This window comes from Hyperolius riggenbachi, chromosome 9 (assembly GCF_040937935.1).
Source record: "Hyperolius riggenbachi isolate aHypRig1 chromosome 9, aHypRig1.pri, whole genome shotgun sequence".
Taxonomy (NCBI): Eukaryota; Metazoa; Chordata; class Amphibia; order Anura; family Hyperoliidae; genus Hyperolius; species Hyperolius riggenbachi.
In genome coordinates, this window is record NC_090654.1 from 223366938 (window position 1) to 223384854 (window position 17917).

General features: G+C 43.3%; 1 protein-coding gene across 2 annotated transcripts in view; it reads right to left on the reverse strand.

Moving 5' to 3' along the window:
• Nucleotides 1–17699, reverse strand: part of LOC137531907 (carbohydrate sulfotransferase 8-like) — a 121535-nt gene extending 103836 nt beyond the window's left edge. For both annotated transcript variants that reach the window (XM_068251920.1, XM_068251921.1), the window contains exon 1: nt 17585–17699. The gene's annotated coding sequence lies outside the window, so the exon portion shown is untranslated. The remainder of the gene's footprint in view (nt 1–17584) is intronic.
• Nucleotides 17700–17917: the final 218 nt, after the last annotated feature.

Genomic DNA, 17917 nt, shown 5'->3' on the forward strand with positions numbered 1-17917 from the left:
CTCCCCCTTTATCTGCTGGTCTTATCTCAATATCTTCTCTCTTCCTTAAGGCTTCAATTACTTTATTGTCCCGATCTTTTCTTGTATTTTCACATTTTTCAAGGTCCTTAATTATCTGATTTTTAAACGCATCCACCGTATTGCCTTTACCTTGATCCACTGGATTGAATCTGGACTTATTTTTAAGTCCAGTATGGACAAACTTGTCTGGCTTATTATCATTCCCAAGCTTGGGACCTGGTTTACTTAAAAAATATTTCTTAATGTTTAGTGTCCTAGCATACTTGTTAACATTTATGTATGTGTCAAACTTGTTGAGCCCTTTTTTAGGGGCATATTTTAGCCCTTTATCCAATACTCTTATTTCATCTGTTGTCAAATTGGTGCCACTAATGTTAAATATACCCTGTCCAATTATTCCTTCCTTCTTATTTTTCCCATCCCCTCCCCTGCATCCCCGTCGATTGCCCTCTTTCTTCTTATACCTGGGTCTTCCCCTATATTCCATCGCCAATCCATCTCCGTCCCTCCACCCCCCCATGCCCTCTCTAAAAAACCCTGTTCCCCATTCACATATTCATAGTGATTATAATTTGGAACATTCCTCAATGGTTCAAACCGATTTATATTTGTGGGTATACCGTATCCATCATTCCCTAAACCAGTGTCCCCCTCCCTCCCATAATCAACTCTACCCCGTGCTCCTCCACCCATTCTTGGATCACCCCCTTGAAACCCTCTCTGTAGGTTCTCTTGGTATTGCCGGGTTGGGGCGCCCCTCCAATAACTACCACCTCTCGGTGGTCCCCCTCTTCCTCCACCCCGGGGGTTTTTCCCCCTATTTCCCTGCATGGGCTCCCACCACTCCTCTCTCTGTGCACCCCTCCCCTCTGGTCTATTTGGTTGTATGGGTTTCTGTCCCCCTCCTCCATTGCCCTGACCGGGCCCCCCACCACCCGGTGCCCCAACATTACCTTGTGTGACATTCTCTTCAGTCACTTTGGATTCCAACTCTTTTCTCTTACTCTGTTCCACCTGCTATTTGTAGGCCTGTCCTTCCTTATACTCCATCCAATCCCTCTGGAACCTCGTTACTCTTTGGTCCCTGGCTTCTCTTTCTACTTTTTCCATTGTTTTGTTTAATTCTGCAGAATATTGGATCACATCTGAATTTTGCTTGTGTGGTTCAATCTTACCCTTAATTTCATCTATTTCTCTCCCTAACCGTACCAGCCTATTTTCTTTCCTTTTGATCAAAATTTTCAAAAGATTAATTCCACATTCCTCCAAATAGCCTCCCAATTCTTTGTCTGTAACATCATTTTCTTCTCCATCATTAACCATAACATCATATCTGAACCTTCTCGGCACTATCCCTGCCTGTGCATATTTGGTTAGGCTAGCTGAATCCCACCATGCATTCACTTCCTTGGTCATCAATACTTGTAGGTTCTTAAAGCAATTCTCAACAGTCATCCCTTGCGCCCCGGGTTCCTTCGGAAAAATACTATCCAAATCAACCTGTCCCCTATTCCTAATATTAAACAACTCCATTTCTCTGGAACTATATTACCTAAACCCACTAGAAACCAGGTTCTCAGTGCTCTAATCCTAAGATGCCTGTTGGTCCGTAATGAATTTTCTACAGCACAACCTATAACATACAATTCAACTTATAACATATAATTCCTCACGGAGTATCACAGCAACGACAGCCAGCAAGTAACGATGTATTCTCTTTCAATCGTTCATAAGATATCAGGACATCCACTAGTACAACGACAGTGCCTACATACAACGGGACCACCAAATCCAACCTGAGTGGCACTGCGTGACCCTCAATGCCCTGGTATCTTCTTCTGTGTATTAACACAATTAAATCAAGGCTAGATTGTATCCACAGATACCAGGACGCTCACTTCTGTGTAATTAAACTCGCGCCTACATACAGCCAGATCGCACGATCCTGCCTGAGTGGCGCCAGTGTACACAAGAAACGCCCTGGTACCTACTCTTCAGATACAAACTGAGGGTATGCGGCAAAAGTTTCATGCAGTTTGTATAACACTATATAGTCTTTCGATTGCGCTCCCCTATTATCACCCCCCTCAATATCAAGGCCTGCCGCAACTCGAGACAGATGCTACATGTACATCTCAAATGTTCAAACAGTGCTTATTGAGTGCGCTACCCCTTCCCAATGTTCAATAGCTACACACAGGTCCTCTTTGGCACGTCTTCTGCTGTTAAGCGTCCAGTATTCAGAATTCAGGTGCTCCAAACGTATTCACCCGTTATTTGAAAGTTCACATGTGTAAAAAGAGAAACAGACACAGAATCATAGTGCGATCTGCTAGTATGAAACCATGTAGGGACCTTCACCCTATGGGGTCCAGTAGTGCAATTAGTATAGTGGGATCACCTCTCTATCCGTGACCATATAGCCAACAATTAGCACGCTCACCTTGCTGCCGGGCTGCCCAGCCCTACAGACAGCATCAGCGCTTAAGGGTTGACCGATTTCCTTCAGGCAATCAATGACTCATCCAATCTCAAACAAAGCAGTGAGACAATATCATAGTGCAATCTTGTTTACACCACCACTGAATCTTATAACCATTAACATCTATTGTTCTCCTGCTCACCCTTTAATCCTGCTGCCCACACTCACAGACAGCTGTCCACGCTTATGGGTGTGCAGTCTCAACCTCACTGGTTACAAGTACATCCACCTTCACAATTTGCTGGCAGGAACTTTAGGCATAGATCTATAGACTAAAAAACTTCCAATAGTGTAAAATCCACGATTTATTGTATAAAAGTTTAAGAGTTATACTCACAAACATAAGATAAAAAAGCGCATGTAATTTTAAAACTCTCAGGGGACGTCTCCTCCTGCTGCTGGTCGCTTCCCTTCCAGGCTCCGCCCTACGCGTTACGTCATACGACTCATCAGGGGCTATTGGTTAGAAAGCGACCCAGCAGTTTTATGTGTTCCCACAGCTCATTAGCATATCACACATGTGATTAGTAAGCACAATCACTCCTAATATGTAACACATCCATATATAAACCATTACTTTCTATGCCTATCGTTCCTCCATTATCTTGTACTTACTCATACTCCTATAAGTTCCTATTATGTAACTCCAAAACTTGCCGACATTCTCATGAAGCTACTATCCTATACGTAAGCCCCAGACTACATTACCCAGCTTGCCCAAGTTTCGCATCCTCGCGAGACTTGGGACGTCATGTGCGCATCGCAAGGAATCTCCATTCCCTGCCCAGCAGGACTACATTACCCATATTCCCACGTTCTTGTCCTCACGCGAGACCTGGACGCCATCTTGCCCAGCGTCACTGAATGCCTGAGACTCCATTACCCACACTCCCCAGAGCCCTGCCCCGTGATCTTAGTACTCCGCCTCAATGCGTCCAGTTTCCATAGTGACCTTCTGCGGGACTTCAAAAACGGGACCCATATGTTCTTACCATATCCCCAAGAGCCCATTCACTTTAATCCAACCCCCCTTCTACTCTATTTCCACCCCCCACCCACTTGTAGCACATTCACATTAGTGGCACCAATTTGACAACAGATGAAATAAGAGTATTGGATAAAGGGCTAAAATATGCCCCTAAAAAAGGGCTCAACAAGTTTGACACGTACATAAATGTTAACAAGTATGCTAGGACACTAAACATTAAGAAATATTTTTTAAGTAAACCAGGTCCCAAGCTTGGGAATGATAATAAGCCAGACAAGTTTGTCCATACTGGACTTAAAAATAAGTCCAGATTCAATCCAGTGGATCAAGGTAAAGGCAATACGGTGGATGCGTTTAAAAATCAGATAATTAAGGACCTTGAAAAATGTGAAAATACAAGAAAAGATCGGGACAATAAAGTAATTGAAGCCTTAAGGAAGAGAGAAGATATTGAGATAAGACCAGCAGATAAAGGGGGAGGGGTGGTGGTGCTAAGTAGGGCCCAATACAGACAAGAAATGGATCGGATTGTCGGGGACACAAGTACATATGAGAAACTAAGAGGAAATCCCACACAACAATATAGGAAGGAATTATGCCACATTCTAAGACAGGGGGTGGAGGATGGGATTCTGCTTGATAGGGAATTTAAATACTTACTGCCGGATGCTCCGAGAATCCCTGTCCTATATCAAAATCCGAAGATCCACAAGGATGCACAGTGCCCACCTGGTAGGCCAATCGTAAGTGGAATAGGTGGCCTAAATCAACGAATAGGGGAGTATATAGACACATATCTGCAGCCAGTAGTTGCAAGATTACCGTATTTAATCAAAGATACGAAACAAATGGTACAGAGATTAAGGGAAATTGAGGTAGATGAAAATTGCTTACTAGTTACGGCAGATGTGTCTTCCCTGTACACAATTATCCCTCATGAGGAGGGAGTGGATGCAATAAGGGAAGCATTGGTACAGGAGGGGAGGTTAAAATTTCAACAAATTGACTTCCTTATCCAGCTTCTGGTATACACACTGAAGCATAACTACTTTTGGTATGCAGGGGACTATTATAGACAAAAGGTGGGATGTGCAATGGGGGCGAAGTATGCCCCCAGCCTTGCTAATATCTTTATGGACAAATGGGAAAGGAAGGTGGTTGAAGATGAAAGGAGCACGCAGGTACAGCAATGGTGGCGTTATATTGACGACCTATTGATAGTGTGGAAGAAGGGTCAGAAGAATATAGATGAATACATTAGCTGGCTGAATCAAAACAACGTGGGAATTGTGCTTTCAGCAACAAGCAGTGATACAAGTTGAAATTTCCTGGATTTGGAATTGAAAAAAGTGGGAAATAAAATTACAACTAAGACCTTCTTCAAAAAAACGGACAGGAATGGATATATTCCAAGGGGTAGCTGTCATCATGAAAAATGGCTAACAAATATCCCAAAAGGACAATTTTGTCGGATAAAACGGAATTGTACCAACGAGGAGGATTTCAGAGAGCAGAGTGGAATCCTAATAAATAGATTCGAGGAGAAGGGATATGACAGGAGGATGCTGTGGGAGGAGTATAGGAAGGTTGAGCAAATGGATAGAGAGACTCTTTTGAGGGAAAGGAATGATGAGAGGGGAGTGGAGGGTAAACAAGATTTTGCCATACTCCTGGATTACAATAGCCAATATAGGGAAGTTGAAAAGATAATCCAAAGACATTGGAATATATTGAGGAGTGACCATATATTGGGACAGCACCTACCACCCCGACCTAAATTTATATACAGAAAAGCCCGGAATCTACAGAGCATTTTAGTACCTTCATATGTGGATGGTCCACAACAAAAAAGAGGGGATATGTTGGGGAGGAAAGGGTTCTTCCCGTGCAGGAAATGTGGACCATGTGAGGCAACCCGTTCGGAGAGGAAATATGAAATTGTATCTGAAGTGACTGGACGAGCATACAAGTTGAAGGATTGTATCACATGCAATTCAACGCACGTGGTGTATCTATTATGGTGCACATGTGGGTATCAGTATATCGGTAGGACAACGAGACTATTGAGGAGACGGATATCTGAGCATGTGTATAACATTGAGCGGGGTTTTGAGGGACATAGTGTCTCCAAACATTTTAAGTTACATCATCAGAAAGATCCCAGCCAAATGAAGTTTTGTGCAATTGAGAAACTATCAAATAACTGGAGAGGTTGTCATAAGACACGGGAGATCTCGAAATTAGAGACAAAGTGGATTTTTGAGATGAAAACTATGACACCCAGCGGTCTGAATGTGGAGGTGGACTTAAACTGCTTTATCTCAGATGACTAGAACTATGAGTGAATTGGATATGTGGGGCGTTGCTCACATTGTGGGGATCTGCAATGCCCACATGCAGTATCCCGAGGAATCTTGGGGCCTGGTTTACTACTATTTTGGGGTTCACAAATTTTTTGGGGTTCACAATTTTTGGACTTTAGGGAATTTAATGGAAAAGTTTAATGAGACATTTAATTATAATGATGATTGGGGTAGAGAGAGAGGATTATATTACATTATACACTATTCACTATGTATTGGGCGAAGGAGTAGATGTGCCAGTCAAGTTGGGTGTAAGGGTAGAAGTGCCAGTAAAGTTATGGAACAAGATATGGGGATACACTGGTTTTTAGGGCATTTGCAGTTGGTTAATACATAAGAGTTGGTGGTTATGATCACTTTAAGGTGTGAAGTAATGAGTTGGAGGGTATAGGGGGAGGATGTTATAATGCACTATTTTGGGGCTATATAGCTGGCACAAAGACTCACTATAGATAAAAATAAAAATAGTAAAGAATAGTGTAAGAATAGGGGGATAATGAAAGGGCGGGATTGGCACTGCTGACTATAAAAGAATAAAATGGATATAAACACTAAAGGTGATGTACATAATAAATAGGTTCCGTATGGGGATTTGCACAAAGTATTCACAGAGGTGGGATACGATACAGAGGTAGTGTACTACGTGGAAGAATGTGCTACAAGTGGGTGGGGGGTGGAAATAGAGTAGAAGGGGGGTTGGATTAAAGTGAATGGGCTCTTGGGGATATGGTAAGAACATATGGGTCCCGTTTTTGAAGTCCCGCAGAAGGTCACTATGGAAACTGGACGCATTGAGGCGGAGTACTAAGATCACGGGGCAGGGCTCTGGGGAGTGTGGGTAATGGAGTCTCAGGCATTCAGTGACGCTGGGCAAGATGGCGTCCAGGTCTCGCGTGAGGACAAGAACGTGGGAATATGGGTAATGTAGTCCTGCTGGGCAGGGAATGGAGATTCCTTGCGATGCGCACATGACGTCCCAAGTCTCGCGAGGATGCGAAACTTGGGCAAGCTGGGTAATGTAGTCTGGGGCTTACGTATAGGATAGTAGCTTCATGAGAATGTCGGCAAGTTTTGGAGTTACATAATAGGAACTTATAGGAGTATGAGTAAGTACAAGATAATGGAGGAACGATAGGCATAGAAAGTAATGGTTTATATATGGATGTGTTACATATTAGGAGTGATTGTGCTTACTAATCACATGTGTGATATGCTAATGAGCTGTGGGAACACATAAAACTGCTGGGTCGCTTTCTAACCAATAGCCCCTGATGAGTCGTATGACGTAACGCGTAGGGCGGAGCCTGGAAGGGAAGCGACCAGCAGCAGGAGGAGACGTCCCCTGAGAGTTTTAAAATTACATGCGCTTTTTTATCTTATGTTTGTGAGTATAACTCTTAAACTTTTATACAATAAATCGTGGATTTTACACTATTGGAAGTTTTTTAGTCTATAGATCTATGCCTAAAGTTCCTGCCAGCAAATTGTGAAGGTGGATGTACTTGTAACCAGTGAGGTTGAGACTGCACACCCATAAGCGTGGACAGCTGTCTGTGAGTGTGGGCAGCAGGATTAAAGGGTGAGCAGGAGAACAATAGATGTTAATGGTTATAAGATTCAGTGGTGGTGTAAACAAGATTGCACTATGATATTGTCTCACTGCTTTGTTTGAGATTGGATGAGTCATTGATTGCCTGAAGGAAATCGGTCAACCCTTAAGCGCTGATGCTGTCTGTAGGGCTGGGCAGCCCGGCAGCAAGGTGAGCGTGCTAATTGTTGGCTATATGGTCACGGATAGAGAGGTGATCCCACTATACTAATTGCACTACTGGACCCCATAGGGTGAAGGTCCCTACATGGTTTCATACTAGCAGATCGCACTATGATTCTGTGTCTGTTTCTCTTTTTACACATGTGAACTTTCAAATAACGGGTGAATACGTTTGGAGCACCTGAATTCTGAATACTGGACGCTTAACAGCAGAAGACGTGCCAAAGAGGACCTGTGTGTAGCTATTGAACATTGGGAAGGGGTAGCGCACTCAATAAGCACTGTTTGAACATTTGAGATGTACATGTAGCATCTGTCTCGAGTTGCGGCAGGCCTTGATATTGAGGGGGGTGATAATAGGGGAGCGCAATCGAAAGACTATATAATGCTCAAAGGACAACTGTAGTGGGGGGGAAATGACAGCCCTGCTGGTCTGTTTGGCTGCAGTAGTATTTGAATCAAACCAGAAACAAGCATGCAGCTAATCTTGTCTGAAATCTGACACAAATATCAGAAACAACTGATTTGCTGCATGCTCGTTCAGGGTCTATGACTAAAGGTATTAATGGTAGAGGATCAGCCTCCATATCCCTCTCACTTCAGTTGTCCTTTAAAAGATCAGTTCCTGTAAAAGATTTATAGTTTATGATATCTGCAGATCTCATGCACACCTTGTTCAACGGACATTAACCACCCTGGCGTTCTGATTAAATCGCCAGGGTGGCTGCGGGAGGGTTTTTTTTAAATAAAAAAAAAACTATTTCATGCAGCCAACTGAAAGTTGGCTGCATGAAAGCCCACTAGAGGGCGCTCCGGAGGCGATCTTCCGATCGCCTCCGGCGCCCAGAATAAACAAGGAAGGCCGCAATGAGCGGCCTTCCTTGTTTTGCTTATATCGTCGCCATAGCGACGATCGGAGTGACGTCATCGACGTCAGCCGACGTCGTGACGTCAGCCGCCTCCGATCCAGCCCTTAGCGCTGGCCGGAACTTTTTGTTCCGGCTACGCTGGGCTCAGGCGGCTGGGGGGACCCTCTTTCGCCGCTGCTCGCGGCGAATCGCCGCAGAGCGGCGGCGATCAGGCAGCACACGCGGCTGGCAAAGTGCCGGCTGCGTGTGCTGCTTTTTATTTCATTAAAATCGGCCCAGCAGGGCCTGAGCGGCAGCCGCTGGCGGTGTTGGACGAGCTGAGCTCGTCCAGACCGCTCAGCTGGTTAATCTGCAGATCAGATCTAGGGATGCTCATTCGGATTCCGCGGAAATGCAATTTCCGAAATTCCGATCGGAAAATGCATTTCCGCATCGGAATGCGGAAATCGGTAATGCAAGTGCGTGCGGAAATTTCCGCCGGAAATCGCGGAAATTCCGCCCGACTTTAACATCGGTTTTCTCAAAAACTATAAGGTCTTTTTGAAAACTTTTTTTTGCATCTTGTTTAATAAACCCTGAAAATTTGGTGTTTCTAGGACTTACGGGGGCTTTGCTATTAACCGCTAAAGTTGGCGGATTTTTTCTGTAATGTAAAATGCAGAAAATCTGCATCTGCCTATTTTCCGCATTTACATTACAGTAAAAATCCGCCGATTTTAGCGGTTAATAGCAAAGCCCCCGTAAGCCCTAGAAACACCACATTTTCAGGGTTTATTAAACAGAATGTCCTGAACAAGATGCAAAAAAAAAGTTTTCAAAAAGACCTTATAGTTTTTGAGAAAATCGATGTTAAAGTTGGGCGGAATTTCCGCGATTTCCGGCGGAAATTCCGCACTGGAATGCGGAAATTGGTAGCGGAAAGCGGAATCGGTATTTGGCAATGGCGGAATGCAGATTTACCGCGGAATCGGAAATTGGCATTTCCGACCATCCCTAATCAGATCCACCAGGATGGATTGTTGGATCTGCAGATGATTGTCTGATCTGCAGATTAATGTCTGTTTAAACAAGGTGTGTATGAGATCTGCAGATATCATAGACTATAAAAGCATTTTGCAGGAACGGATCCTTTGCAGGAACAGATCTTTTGCAGATACTGATCTTTTGAATGTATACAGCATCTTTGTGTGCAGCATCTTGCAAAGATTTTTATGTAATGGGGAGTTCAGCTCCATAGAATAGACTGTGTAGAGTATGGCTCTCATACTACATGAAAAGGGGTAAAATTGGTCTGTGATCTTTCATTTTCCAAAGACTTTTCTGATGTGTGTACCCACCTTTATACTTTATGCCATAGACCCGGAACAAACATGCAGCAGATCAGGTGTTTTCTGACATTATTGTCAGATCTGACAAGATTAGCTGCATGCATGTTTCTGATGTAATTCATACGCTACTGCAGCCAAATTGATCTACAGGACAGCCAGGCAACTGGCACTGCTTAAATATAAATAAATATAGAAGCCTCCCTATACCTCTTACTTACAGTTCTCCTTTAAAAAAGACTTAATACAAGTACAATCCAGTAGCTTGTATTTGTAGAGATTTTCAAACCAGAAACACACAGTAGACTGCAAATAATTGAGCAGTAGCTAACCAAGCTCTCTCTACTCCTATAACATCCACGAAAGGCTGGTGCACACCAGATCGGTTCGTGAGCGTTTAAAAAAAACACTTCGGGATAGAATACCACTTGGGTAATGTATTTCAATGGGCTGCTGAACACCAGAGCGGTTTGTTTTTTCCCCAGAGGCAAACTCGTGGGCTGCAGCATTTTTTAGATTTCTGAGGGATTTCTGCCTCAATGTTAAAGTATAGGACAGTGGAAGACCGCTCTGAAAAACACTAGATCCAAGCGGTTTTTGTTACAGAAGCGGTTCAGTAACAGCTTTACTGTAACAATATATGAAATCTGCTACACAAAAACGCTCCAAAAAACGCTAGGCATGTTTAGAAAACCTCTCTAAACACGCCTAGAATCGCTCTGAAAATCTGCTTTAAAAACCTCTAGCGTTGGCAGATCTGCTAGAGGTTTTTGGTGTGCACTATCCCTAACTCTTCCCAACAGAGGCTGGTGTGTCAGAGAGCTAGTCTTCTCAGGGGGCTGTCTGTTGTCTGATTGGTTGTAGTTATATGGTTCCTGGGTCAATTCTGCTGCTAAGAATCATGGGCGGCCTAATATGGGGAGAGAAGACATTACTTCCTATCAATCTTTGAATTTTCATGCTAAGCACATGTTGAATATAGCATTTATTTTCGAAATCTGCTATTTGGGCAAAAATATGACACTTTTCCTTTAATTTCATTATTTGGGCGAAAATGCGAAAATTTAAGCTTCTTTTCGCAAAAATTCGGTTAAACCAAAAATGGTATTTTTGATGCGAAAATTACTTCGGCGAAAATTTGCAAGCAACACTTCAAAAACCCTACATTTTTCACCCTCTCAAAGGAGAGCTTTGTCTGGGGTACAAAAAGTGCAACACGCTAGAGCGCCTAGTGCTAAGGTGCAAAATATCTAAATAACATTAATCATTCACTTTATATCACAAAGTCATAGCCTATCGGCTAGTTCAGCAGTCTAGTGTTAGCCGACAGGCTATTACTTTGTGATATAATGTTAATGATTAATGTTATGTAGCTGTTTTGCACATTAGCACTAGGCACTCTGGCACGTAGCACTTTTTGTACCCCTGACGAAGTCCATTTGGAGGGGTTAAAACAAGTAGGGTTTTTATGTAGGGAGGTGTTTTTTGTTTACTTGGCAGCATGAGTTGTATGGGAATCCCTATTTGATCTAGCTGGGATTATTATCTGTGACTACCCCGCAACCCACTATTTATTCACTTTACAATTTTGATTATCAGCATTCAAAATGTTTTTATCCCATATTAGTTAAAAGTTATGTTTTAGTTTTAGTCTCCTCCAGTTAAGGTTATTCATGTGTATATATTGTAATATCTGATAAAATGATGTATTAGAATAATAAAGTAATAAAATGGCAGCAGTCTCTGTGTTCCTCTAATATGCCATCATCAAGAGAAAGAAAGATATCTTTAAAAAAAAAAAAAGGTCCAGCTTGAAAAATCTTGCTTTTGTTGTTCCTTAACCTCCTCAGCCTTCAGTCGTTTTTCACCTTATGCATCCGATCAATTTTCACCTCCCAATCATTCGCCAATAACTTTATAACTAATTATCCCAATAAATTGATCTATACTTGATTTTTTCCGCCACCAATTAGGCTTTCTTTGGGTGGTACATTTTGCAAAGAATTATTTTTTTCTAAATGCATTTTAAAAGGAATATTGAGAAAAAAATGTAAAAAAAAGTTCATTATTTCTCAGTTTATTGGCCATTATAGCTTTAAAATAATACATGCTATCATACCGTATATACTCGCATATAAGCCGACCCACATATAAGCTGACCCCATACTTTTACCTTAAAAAAATGGAAAAAATGATTGACTCACATATAAGCTGGGGGTAGTAAATGCAGCGGCTACTAGTGAGTTTCCACTGTCAGAATAAATGACAGAGGGATTACCAACTTGTACCAGCCAGCTGCAGTGGCTGCTGTGGTGAAGTTGTACATGCAGATGAGGGGGCTGTGTGTCACTGTCCTACCCCTGGAGCAGAGTGGCATGTATGGCTGACTTGTAATGCGCTACTGATGTGCAGCCTGTACTAAGTGAGGTGAGGCCTAGCGACATTGCTCTCACCTGTTAACTGCTGCTGCCTGGGCCTCTTCCTAAATGTGGATTTTCCCTTGGCATCTCTCTTCCTCCTCTGCCCATTCTCCTGGCTCTCTTGTCTGCCACAGGATACTGCCAGGCATCGTGCTGCCAGTTGTTAAAGGGACACTTAAGTCAAACAAAAAAAATGAGTTTTACTCACCTTGGGCTTCCAATAGCCCCCTGCAGCTGTCCGGTACCCTCGCCGTCTCCCTCCGATCCTCCTGGCCCCGCCGGCAGCCACTTCCTGTTTCGGTGACAGGAGCTGACAGGCTGGGGACGCGAGTGATTCTTCGCGTTCCCAGACACATTAGCACCTTCTATGCTGCTATATGGTATATGATATATGCTATAGCAGCATAGATGGCGCTATTGTGGCCAGGAACACGAAGAATCACTCGCGTCCCCAGCCTGTCAGCTCCTGTCACCGAAACAGGAAGTGGCTGCCGGCGGGGCCAGGAGGATCGGAGGGAGACGGCGAGGGCACCGGACAGCTGCAGGGGGCTATTGGAAGCCCCAGGTGAGTAAAACTCATTTTTTTTGTTTGACTTAAGTGTCCCTTTAAATGCTGCTGCCTGAGTCCAGTGTATTCTTCTGTTGTAATCTCCTCTGACCCCCTCGCACTGTTGGCTGCCCAGAACACAGGACACTGGCATCCCCTCGAGCCACTCTCCTGAGTCTTCCCCTGTATTCTTGTGTTGTGACTCCCTCTCGCTGCTCTCCCACGCTCTGTCACTGTCAGTTGCCTGGATGTTGGAGGTCCGGCAGGGCGTATGTGCATGCAAGCGCTGGAGTTACCCGCGTGTCTCAAGCGGAGGAGGGGATGCGTCTCCACGGTAACTAGGAGATCCAGCCCGTCAGGAGGAAGTGTAGCGCTGACAGCCAATTACAGCGCGAAGAGGATGCCTGGCATCACGCAGTGTCCGGGCAGCTGACAGAGCAGGGGAGAGCAGCGCGAGGGGGTGAGAGAAGAAAAACACCATCGGAGAATACAGGGGAAGACCCGGGCAGCAGCATTTAATAGGTGAGAGCAGAGCGCCAAGGCCTCACTGCCGCTCCGCTCCGGGGGGGTTACGGGGGTGCTCGGAAGGATGGCGGCCCTCATCTGCATGCACCTCTCAGTAGTGATGGCTCGCATGCAAGCCGAGACCCTCACTTTTGGGCCACTTTTTGGGTGTCAAAGATATGGCTTAGAGTATTTTTCGGGTGTGGGAGGTAAATAGTTAATTTTAAATGTAATTTATTGTGCTTTGTGTGTACAAAAATGTATGTACATGTAGTTTTACTATTTGGCCACAAAATGGCCACAATCATTTTCTTTTAATTCCATCCTGTAAGCTAGCACTCTCGTGAAGGTCCGCTGCCTGAACCAATAAAATGGCTCAGACAGCGGACCAATGGGGAGCCCCGGCTGCAGATTCAAAGATGCTTTGCTCGGGCTCCTATGCACACAGTAATTAAAGTTATATAGATACACTGTAATGGACGGAATTTGCGGCGAGAGACGTCAGGTGATTAGCACAGGTATGTTTACAAAGGTGAGTGGCAGAGCTACGAGGGGGGCTTCTAAGGTGTGCGGTGACCCGATGAGGAGCTCTGGGGTCTCCTTATTAAAGGAGACCCCCAGATGCTGCGGCGACAAGGTGCGTTAGCTGTTTAGACATGCTTTTTGCAGGTCTAAGCTAACGAGACATGAAAAGGGCAATTGGATACCGTGTTAAGAAATCACTGGGTGATTATATCGCCCAAGCGGGTTCTTTTTCGCCTGGGGAAGGTCTAAAGTTTAATAAGATTAGGCGATGCCCCCATCGCCGAAATTAAGAACTTGCCAGTGCTTAGTGCTGGCGTGTTCAGCAATATGGCCTAGAGTGTTATCTTATCACTCCAGTCCTTAAAGAGACTCCGTAACAAAAATTTCATCCGGTTTTCTTCCATCCTACAAGTTCCAAAAGCTATTCTAATGTGTTTTGGCTTACTGCAGCATGTTCTACTATCACCATCTCTGTAATAAATCAACTTGTCTCTCTCCTGTCAGACTTGTCGGCCTGTGTCTGGAAGGCTGCCAAGTTCTTCAGTGTTGTGGTTCTGTGATGCATCTCCCCCCTCCAGGCCCCTCTCTGCACACTGCCTGTGTGTTGTTTAGATTAGTGCAGCTTCTCTCTGCTCTGTTATCTTTTACAAGCTGGATAAATCCTGCTCTGAGCTGGCTGGGCTTTCACATACTGAAGAATTACATACAGGCAGAGCTGTCTGCACTCTGCAGGAAGAAACAGCCTGACACTTCAGTGGAAGATAGCTGCAGGGGGAAAGAAACACACAAATGATCTCTTGAGATTAAAAAGGAAGGCTGTATACAGCCTGCTTGTGTATGGATGTATTTTCTATGTGTGTACATACTGTACATCAACCTACTTCCTGTTTTGGTGGCCATTTTGTTTGTTTATAAACAAACTTTTTAAAACTGTTTTTAACCACTTTTAATGCGGCGGGGAGCAGCGAAATTGTGACAGAGGGTAATAGGAGATGTCCCCTAACTCACTGGTATGTTTACTTTTGTGCGATTTTAACAATACAGATTCTCTTTAAAGTGAATGTTTATCCATTTAAAAATAAAAAAGTCAGATACTCACCTAAGGAGAGGGGAGACTCGGTCCTAATGAGCCTTCCCTCCCCTCTCCTGGTGCCCGGTCCCGCGCAGGATCCCCCGTAGCAGTATTCGACCAGTTCGGTCAAATACTGCCACTTCCGCTGCCGAAGGGATGTTTCGGAAGCCTTCGGGAGCACTCGGGCTCCCGAGGACGGTGCCGCTCCATAGCACGCATGCTCGAGCGCCCTCTATGACGCACTCGCGCGTACGTAGTATGGAGCGGCTCGTCTTCGGAAGCCCGAGTGCTCCAGAAGACCTCCGAAGTCCCTGCAGCAGCAGACGCGAATGGGGGAGCCAGCGCAGCACCAAGGGCACCGGGAGAGGAGAGGGAAGGCTCATTAGGACCGAGCCTCCCCCCTCCTTAGGTGAGTAACTGACTTTTTTATTTTCAAATTGGTACCCATTGGCTTTAAGTTATCATTTCTGTAGTTATTCTTACAGTAGATAGGAATGGCAGGAACACACACAGGCAGGATGCAGCTCCACCTCTCCTGCAGTCTCCTCTGCCAGCATGATTACAGCTAGCCTGCAGGTGCTGTGTATGGCAGTCAGGGAAGGAGAAAGAGATAGGCTGTGTGTGTGTGTGCGTGCGTGCGTGCGTGCATGCGTGCGTGTGTGTGTGTGTGTATGTGTGCGCGTATATACCTAAGCTTGATGACTCTCTCGTCCTCCCTCCCCTTGTGTGCCTGAATTCAGTTGTTAACTTTAGGAATCACCCTTTAACTTAAGGAGAGAATCCTTATTTAAAAGTTTGCCTAAGGGAAATCGCTTAGTGAATAATACATGATTTATCACCATGGTGATAACAGTTATTCAAAACAGGAGGAGAAGCTTAGCGTATTGTGGCCATATTCTTTTTATTTTTAAGTGCTGAAGTGTTGGGGTATAAACAGCTGGTAGACATGGAATACAACATAAAACATTTTTTTTAGCATTATGTGTGTGAGGTGTCTAATTTTTCCAGGTTTTTACTTTAGAAAAGAAAAACATAATAATTATGTTACAAAAGCTTATTCTTTAAAACAGCAATGAAAAATAAATTATTGGAAGTTACAGACAAATGCTAAAAAAGGTTTAAAATTATCACGACAATATATACTGTACTGTATATATAACATAGTTTAAAAAGATGTCAGTAATAAAACAGATATATGACCAGCAAAAGTGTAGGTTTATTACAGGTATTTGTAAAGGACAAGGGGGGAAAAGGAGGGGGAGAGCGCACTCAATAGACAATTTGTCGAGTACAGAGGTCAAACAACCCTTTCTTCCTCAATATTACAGGTATTGCTATACATTGGTGGGGCAATAAGCCTTGTCTGTAAAGTTAAAGTGAATATGAGCCATTATGGATCAAATGTAAGAGCTGGCACCCTATTCGTAAGTCTGCAGGGAGCACACAAAAGTATGTTAGAAATCTGTCAGGTTTTTGATTTCTCATGGATGATTCTCTGGGCTTTCTTTATTTTCAAAAACTATTACTAGTAAAGAAAAATTGCTGTACAGCAGTTACTTAGCCCAATTGCCAAAATAATATGCATGATATTTCGGAGGCCAGATGGAATTTTTAACAGATCCTATCCAGGGAGTGTTTAAAAAAAACAAAACAGAAATTAAATGCTGAGAATACCCCATGAGGAGATGGACTAATCTAAAACCTGACAGATCTGCCAGACTTTTACTGCTTACTGTAAGGGCCAGTTTCCACTGCATGCAGATTTGCATTGCGGAAATCCACATGAGAAATGTGTGCAATGTTAATCTATGGGATAGCTTCTGTTCAATTCAGTCTTTTCATGCAAATCTGTTGCAGGGGGTGGGGGGGGGGGGAGTGGTGGGAGGGGGAGACAGTCTGCTATGTTTTTTGCAAAATGCAGTGATCCGCATGCAATTCACATTTAATGAAAGTGAAGGGTTCTGCATCGTACATACATTTTTTTAGATTTTTAATGCAGAAAAAAAAAACACATGGGTTTTTTAAAAGGAACAAAGGAAAAGGATCAAAGTTGGTGTCATGTTCCTATGGAGGTGGAAGAAAAATGTGAAAAGCTACATTCAAAAGGCACAAAAAAAGCATGTGTTTTTACAAATTCACATCCAAAACGCATATTTGCATCCATAGTAAAACTGCATGCACACAACTCATCAGTGGACACAGGGCCTAAGTGAGAGCAATATAGGAGAAACGTAATTTATAGTGCATTTTACTCTGGGATATATTTATATTTTATATGTTATGTATTTTACATTTTGCATTATATTCAGGATAGTGGTCCTTTAATGGCTGTAGTTGTACTGCATAAACCCATACTGTACTATGAATGAAAGTAGCCACTAGCCAGCAGTGGTGTGAAGCTGTGAACTTGGCTCAGAAAAAATGCATATGTGAACTGGCCCTTAGCAATTATCATTTTCTACAAAGTCTCAGTGAAGTTTAGCTGCACAAAAGTTAAGAGTTCATTTGCAAGGAACGCAAATGTTTTCTTGTGATGCAAAAAAATTGCCCTGGTTTTGACGTGGCTGAACTAGAACAAACCTTAGTACAATAAACTACGGAACCTTTGGTGAAGATTAACTACTGAATTGTTCTGCACCTAAATATGTAATCTTTATAGTTATAGAATTCAGTACTTACATTTTTATATTTACTAACCTAATTCATTTTGTCTCTTCTTGATCATTTTATTATCATCCACGACTTGCCATCCTGTGGTATTCTCAAATATCCTATTTTCCCTGTGGTCTTATGTGTTTTTGCATGTTTTCTGAGATCAGTGTGAAAAGAGATGTGAGAGTTATCTGCAGTCAACATGGTCTTTGTTGCATCATACAGCTAAAGTCCACTTTAGTTTAATCCTTTACTAGGATTTCAGGAATGACCATTTGTGTCCAAGCTCAGCCCAAACTTCTATGTGTGCTGCACAGAAAGTACATTTATTGCTCAGTTAACTATTAACTACTATTTTCTCTATGTATACCAACCGAC